Below are 7,131 nucleotides of genomic sequence, written 5' to 3' on the forward strand. Positions count from 1 at the left end.
ATACACATACACACTCACAGACACAGAAAAACTGAAGTGTGTAAGTAGTCCAAAAAGGCAATTTCTTGCTCAACGGAAGTGCTTATTTGTAGTAACTCGACACGAAGGACTTCAAATCTTCAAACATTCAATTCTGCCTCCGAACTTCTTATGCACTGCGACTTCGCTAAGCGACTGGACTTTTGTGGCGCTTTATTACCGCAGCTGAGGAAGTGCTGTGTAGTGTTGATGGTGTAACAACGGCATGTTGCGAGCGCTACGAGGAGAAATGCTATTAGCTTATGAGCTTTAATTTTTCTTTTCGTATTGTTAAATACTGCCAGAACTCTATATTATTCGTAGAGCTTTCGAAAGCTTTTAAAATGTGCAATGAAATTTTTTGAAAATGTCTTTAAAAGCCTTAATTTTTTATTCAGAAACATAAATTTTGCATAGAGCTTTCAAAAGCTCTAAAAATGTTCAAAAAAGTTTTTCGAAAACGTGAAAGCTTTCAACTTTATGTTTTACAGCTTTCAGTTTCAGTCAGAGAATGTTAAAAAATATTCAGAATAAAATTCTCTATTTCAGTGAAATGTTTTGCAGAAAGTAAAAGCTTTCAACTTTGTTTTTTACAGCTTTCGTATTTATTCCAGAAAAGCTGACAATTCATTGATAACAGCGAACGTATTTTTAACTTTCCAACAATATTTGGAACAAAACTGCTACGAAGCTTTTGTGCTTCCACGAAATTAGCTAAAATAACAACTAAACGCGAAGCTTGAATATTTCTTTTCGTATTATTAAAGACTTCCAAAATTATATTTTTTTAACAGAGCTTTCGAAAACTTTAAAGATATTGAGTGAAATTTTTTGTCAAAGTGAAAGCTTTCAACTTTATATTTTATAACTTTCAGTTTCAGTCTGAAAATGTAAAATAATATTCAGAATAACATTCTCTGGTTCAGAGAAATTTTTTTAAAAAGTGAAAGCTTTCAGCTTATAACTTGGTACTTTATAGCTTTCCTATTCATTGTAGAAAAGTTGACATTCCATTGATAACAACGAAGTTATTTCTAACTTTCGTACAATAATCTGAACAAAACTGCTACGAAGCTTTTATGCTTTCAAAAAGTTGGGCTTAGAACTTTAGTTGCAACAGTTTAAACTCAGCGGTATTAATTCTCATGCTTTACAAAAATTTTTAGTGCCTAAACAAATAAAAAAAAAAAAAAAAAAAATCAAATTTTTGAAAATAATGCAGACTAAGGAACTTTCACTATTAGCTTTCATGTCGTCAAAACTTATTTTGTGTTAAAACTATGTCGCAACTATGGGGAACAAAAACTGATAATTGAACAATATCAATTCAAAAGCTTTACAAACTTAACTTAAGAAAGCATATCAAAACCAAAAAACATAAATACTCGTTAAGCTCCGGGAATTTTCAAAAAAGAACTTTGATGCTTTCGTCCGTTTAATCTTCGAACAGTTTTTTAGTAAATGCATTTTCGTTGAAAAAGTATGCAATAAGCTCCATCAAAATTGTAAAAGCTTTAGACCACCTTTATGTAAGAAGCTTTTTAGAATGGTTTCAAAACGCCAATATTCGTGCTTCGGAAAGTATTTTACTTTTAATCCACACACTTTGTACAAATAAAGCCAATTGGAGTAAATTACGACTTTTCACTGCGAAAGCTTTCACTTAAATCACAAAAATTTTCATTTATATATATGCTGAGTCTTCTACAATTTAATAATTACCACTCTGCACTAAGAAAGCTTTCACTATGTGGTCGAGCTTTCACTAAAATCGCATAAATTTTCACTTACATATTTATATGTATATACCTGAGTCTGCTACAAGTATTGAAATGCAATATTGGAGGTGTTTAAAGAAAACAAATTGAAGTAAATTACGAATTTTACCTATAAAAGCTTTCACTATGTGGTCGAGCTTTCACTGAGAACACATAAATTTTCACTTAGATATTGAAAGTAAGCACATTTTTGAAGCATATACTATATTTAAAAGAGCTTTCACTTACAAAAATATCGGAGCTTTCACTGATATAAAGCTTTCGTTATAATTTATTTAAGTAACAGCAGGGCATTCGCTGTCTCACTATTGACCGTCACTCCCACCAAATAGTTAAATGTTTGCAATCATGACTTCACGAAATTTGGCATGGGTTTTTGCCCAAAGCAACAGTATAATTTCCGAAGAAATTATTTAGATCGGACTACTCTAGCATATGGCTGCCATACAAACTGACCGGTCAAAATTAAGTTCTTGTATTTTGTATATGTGAAGGGTATTATTGCAACGGTGAACATGAAGTTAAAGTACTTTCTTGTTTTCCTTAATTTTTTTCTTATTATTTTTCCGCGTGTTTGCAGTTTCTTCTGCACAAAATCCACCCATTCTCTTATTGCCGATATCCAACAAGCATTGCAGTGGCTTATCTCTGTTTTATGCCCTCACATTCTTACACTTGGCAGCATCGTAAATAAATATATGTGTATAAGCAAGTACAAGTGTACATATACTTGTACGAAAATGCGGGCTGTGTTACATACTTTTGTATGCACGAGTGTTTATACAGTACTTGTAGCATGTAGTACAGGTCATATTGTAGTTTCAGTTACTTTGCAACTTTTGCTGTTGGCCTCGCCACGGCTCAAAGTCACAGAAAAGTAAAAGGTTTGGTGCAGAAAAAAAGTAAGACAATTGTCTAGAGATAAGCAGCATTTGGGCAAAAGAAACGAAAAGTCGCTGATAAAATGCAGCATGAGAAGAAGCGGGTATAATGGTTGTACAAATAGGCCTAAATACTATTGTGGGCAAAAAATAGTAAGACTTTTTAGTTTAAATTTCTCGCGAAAACCCATTTATTGAAATATTGAAAAATATATTGGTAACCAATACATGATAATTGCCTCCGCTTCGCCAAACGTTTCTGAAATCTCAGCATTCATTATTGGATAATATTCGACCGAATATACTACGTCTAACACACAATGAAGAAAACATAGCAACCATAGCTGAGAGTTTACACGAAGACCGTGGAGAGTCGATTCGGCGCCCTTCGCAGCAACTCGGACTGACGTATGCAACAACTTGAGCATTTTATGTCGAGAGCTTAAATTAAAAGCGTACAAAATACTGTTTGTGCAAGAACTAAAGCAGCCCGGCGACCCCAAGCTATATCGCTTCGTTCTATGGGCTCTTGACAAGTTCCAGGAAGATCCGACCTTTTCGAGCCAAATTTTGTTCAGCGATGAGGTCCATTTCTAGATCAATGGGTACGTAAACAAACAAAATTGTTATATTTGTTACGAAGAGTAACCTGAAGAGATTCAAGAGATGCCATTTTATCCAGAAAAACAACGGTTTAGTGGGCCAGATGAGTTATCGAAAATTAGACTCAACGAATGGGTCATATCAGACGTAGTCCGGCCATCATTTGAAAGAGATAAACTTCCAAAAATAAGTCTCAAATAATATTATTTCGTATGATAATAAATATTCCTCCTTAAATTTGAAGTTTCTAGGATTTTTTCTTTAAAAAAGTACGGGTCACATTATATAAAATGTAATACTTAAATACCTAAACTCGTCCAACTTCATAATATCGAGTTAGGTTATCAAGCGCTCTCTTCAATAAATATACCTGAAAAGGAATTTATTCTATAAGGTAACTTCGATATCTCATTTTTGATGAGATGTTGTGATCTCTCACAGTGAAAACTGATGTACGACTGATAGAATTTCTAAATTTACATATGGTACACTTCTCTGACTTCAAACAAAAATCAGCACACAATTAAACGCACATGACAAATCCCAAAAGAATACCTTCGCAACCATAAGTGATACTTGTGCCTGCTACCGCATGAAGCTTAACAGTACCACCGAGGCCAACAAAATCCAGGTGTTACTGACAATTTCACGCTTTAGCAAACACAGTTGCAAATATTTACAGACAATTGATTGCTGAATGGCTTTTGCAGACTATCAAATTGTATTATAGAAGGCTTATTTATAGGCAAACAGATAAGAATTGTAAATGTATTGAGTAGTAGCTCTGTAGGAAAAGAATTTAAATAATAGCATCAGCTGTTATTTTGACAGTGACAGTTCTCTCACTCTCATTAAAATAATAGCATCAGCTGTTCTTTTGACAGTGACAGTTCTCTCACCTTGAGCAACCCTTAGAAAAGCTGGATGGCCAAGGTTTTTACTCATGTTAGATCAAAACCTTAGTGGAGGTTTACATTTTCGATTTGTCTAAACTTTTGTCTAAAATTTGTCCAGTCTTTTTTTTGTCCAGTTTGTCCATAATCCACTAAGAATATCATATTTTTTCTTTGCATATTCTGGTGTTCTTACGACCGAATAAAACTTAACATTATCGAAGGAAAGCTAATGTTTATCCGAGAATAATAGCAAGACCAAGATTCCAACATTATAATGATAACCTGTAAAATGCTCTGCAGGGAATGTTGTAGAAATATTCCTATATACATAAGCCTCTATATAAAAAACTTATTAACATATAAGGGTTTTCATATGTTTAAGGCAATAAACGGCTGTCAGACCACAGCGACAAATGGAGCTTTAACTCAGCACCAAAATTGTTGTATGAAACCTATAAGCACCTGAAAGGGATGAGCTATGATGACAGTAAATGAGCACAAGGGAATCAGCGATGAGCATTGGATGAGCTTGAGTAAAGTTGGAGCACACACATATAAATTTAGAAATTATTGCGGCATAAAGAAGGCTCATTAGACAGCACAGTTGGCAAAACGTAATATGCAAATGTTGCAGACAGAATTTCTACAGATGCTAGATATGAGAGAATTATTTATAATAATTTTTAGGCGTGTGTAGGGGACGTTAATATAAGAGCTGCAAACAGCTGTGAGAGTGCTAAAATACGAAGTTAGAGAAACAGAGAGCGCTGCCAATGTCCTTTATTGATTTTAAACAGCAAAGCTGTTAGAGTCAGCCCATGCAGTCGGCTGCGCGCTCTGCCATTGATTATATGCGGAGATGAAGTAAGCATAACACTGCTAAAGTTCAGGAGAATGAAAGTCGGCATAAAAGAATGTAATAATGACAACAACAGCGGTGTCAATAATTCTGCTTAAATAATGTATACTTAAATAAAATTTATTCTCAGCAAAAATATTGTTGAAGACAATACTAGCCAGCGGCGAGAATTAACTTGCTAAAAAATAAAAACAACAAGCAAATTAAAACATGAATGAAGTGCAAGAGGGCAATGTGAGTGGGCGACGATGCCAAACAAGCCGAAATGTAGCAACAGTCGCCGGTCGGTGCTGCTAGTAAAGCTAACAGCGCTGCGCTCAAAATATCACTTCGAAAGAGAGGCAAAAGGCAAGTAACTGCTCTGACAAAAACAAACCAAAGTTAAAAAGTCAACTGCAAGCGCTACATAAATAAGACGTTAACAGAGCTGCTTACAGACTAACATACTGTTAATGGAATGTTAGAGACGCGGTGATTTATGCTGTTTTAATCTATATTATTATATTATAACGAGAAGATATTTTTATACAATATAATACAAAAGAACAAAATTATATGAAAAAATTAAAAAAACAAGAAAATAATAAAATAATAAAATTACAAATTATAAAAAAAATAATAAATAAAAATAAATTAAGTTGCAAGAAATAAAACACTGACTTCAGATGAAGTAATAGCTAACAGAAAGTTTGGAATTTTTTATTATGTCGTTTTTGACAGATCACACGTGAGTCGTGTCAAGCTATCATGTTCAGTATTGTTTGGCATTTCATCATATCACGTTTTAGTATGGTATAAGCCTTGTAAATCATCCAGAAGTATTACGCAAATTCACTATGTACGGTGGCTTCGCCCAAAACACAGTCTTCTTGGATCAGACCATTTTTGAATTCATGGCTTCATCAACAAACAAAATTGTGGAACGAGTCCTCATTTGATGCAGGAAACGCAATTACATCACCAAAAATTTACCGTTTAATGCGAATTGTGGTATGGCGGCATTATCAGGCCCAATTTCTTTCGAAATGTGTCATAAAATACCGTTATGTTATGATTCAATGATTTCCGAATGCCGAGATGTCATAAAACGCATTATTACTGGCAATGAGTTTTAGATCTATGCTTACGACCCGAAAACAGACGATCATTCGACCGAATATCGTGGTGAAGGTGAGCCGAATTCGATAAAACCACGTAAAAGCAGGTCAAAAATTAAGGCTATGTTGCCAGTTTTATTCGAACTGTCAACAAGGAATACTATTTAAGTGTTATGCGTCGTTTGGCTGAAGCTATTCGTAAAATAGGTCGGAATTCTGGGTCGACAACCACGATTATACAAAAACTCATACTGCATTGAATCTTCATGACTTTTTCGCCAAATATCGTGCGGCAACCCCGGTATTCGCCTGAACCGTGTAACTTCTATTCAGCAAACTCAAACAAGCGCTACATTAAACGTGAATCGCTACCCGATTCGAAGACTATTCCGGAAATTTACTTCAACGAGTACTTTGATGATTGGAGAAAACAATGGCTCAAGTGTATTGGGTCAAGGAGGATTACTTTGAGGGGCCGACATAGATTTTGAAGAATAAATTGAGATTTTAAAATTATGCACAAAGTCTTACCATTTTTTGTCCACAGTAGTACGTATTAGCGAAATAAACATAGAAATCTATTTACATACACACGTGCCTACATACTTTATTGAGCGTTTTGTTGTGAACCGCTTTTCCGGCAGCAGCTTTGCCCGGTCAGCTGAAGAATGAGCCAGTCGGCTGTGCGGCAATAATTTCTTTATTTTTGGAAATTTTCGCTTTACACTCGCCACATATTTTACACTATTGTTAATGCAATAACAAAAATAATAATCACAAATTTGTATGCAAATTTCGAATAGTGAATTTTCTTAACACTGATTAGCTATTTTCTCTGTTACTTTACTTGGCAATCACGTACAGTTCAGTGGCACGAAGTCGCGAAAAAACTTCTTACAAAACTTAAAAAAGCAGAAAAAGAAAAAAGAAATCTCAAAGAATTACGCGACTTTTCAGCACTATTGTTTGACATCTATTTCAAATTTACTTTTGCACCCT

The 7,131-nt window shown here is 34.4% G+C and overlaps 1 protein-coding gene across 1 annotated transcript in view; it reads right to left on the minus strand.

Annotated features, from left to right (window-relative positions):
• Nucleotides 1-6,754, minus strand: part of LOC126756146 (putative polypeptide N-acetylgalactosaminyltransferase 9) — a 524,546-nt gene extending 517,792 nt beyond the window's left edge. The window contains exon 1 of the mRNA XM_050468994.1: nucleotides 6,739-6,754. The gene's annotated coding sequence lies outside the window, so the exon portion shown is untranslated. The remainder of the gene's footprint in view (nucleotides 1-6,738) is intronic.
• Between the last annotated feature and the right edge of the window lie 377 nt (nucleotides 6,755-7,131).

The sequence above is a fragment of the Bactrocera neohumeralis genome, chromosome 4 (genome assembly GCF_024586455.1).
Source record: "Bactrocera neohumeralis isolate Rockhampton chromosome 4, APGP_CSIRO_Bneo_wtdbg2-racon-allhic-juicebox.fasta_v2, whole genome shotgun sequence".
In the NCBI taxonomy this organism is placed as follows: domain Eukaryota; kingdom Metazoa; phylum Arthropoda; class Insecta; order Diptera; family Tephritidae; genus Bactrocera; species Bactrocera neohumeralis.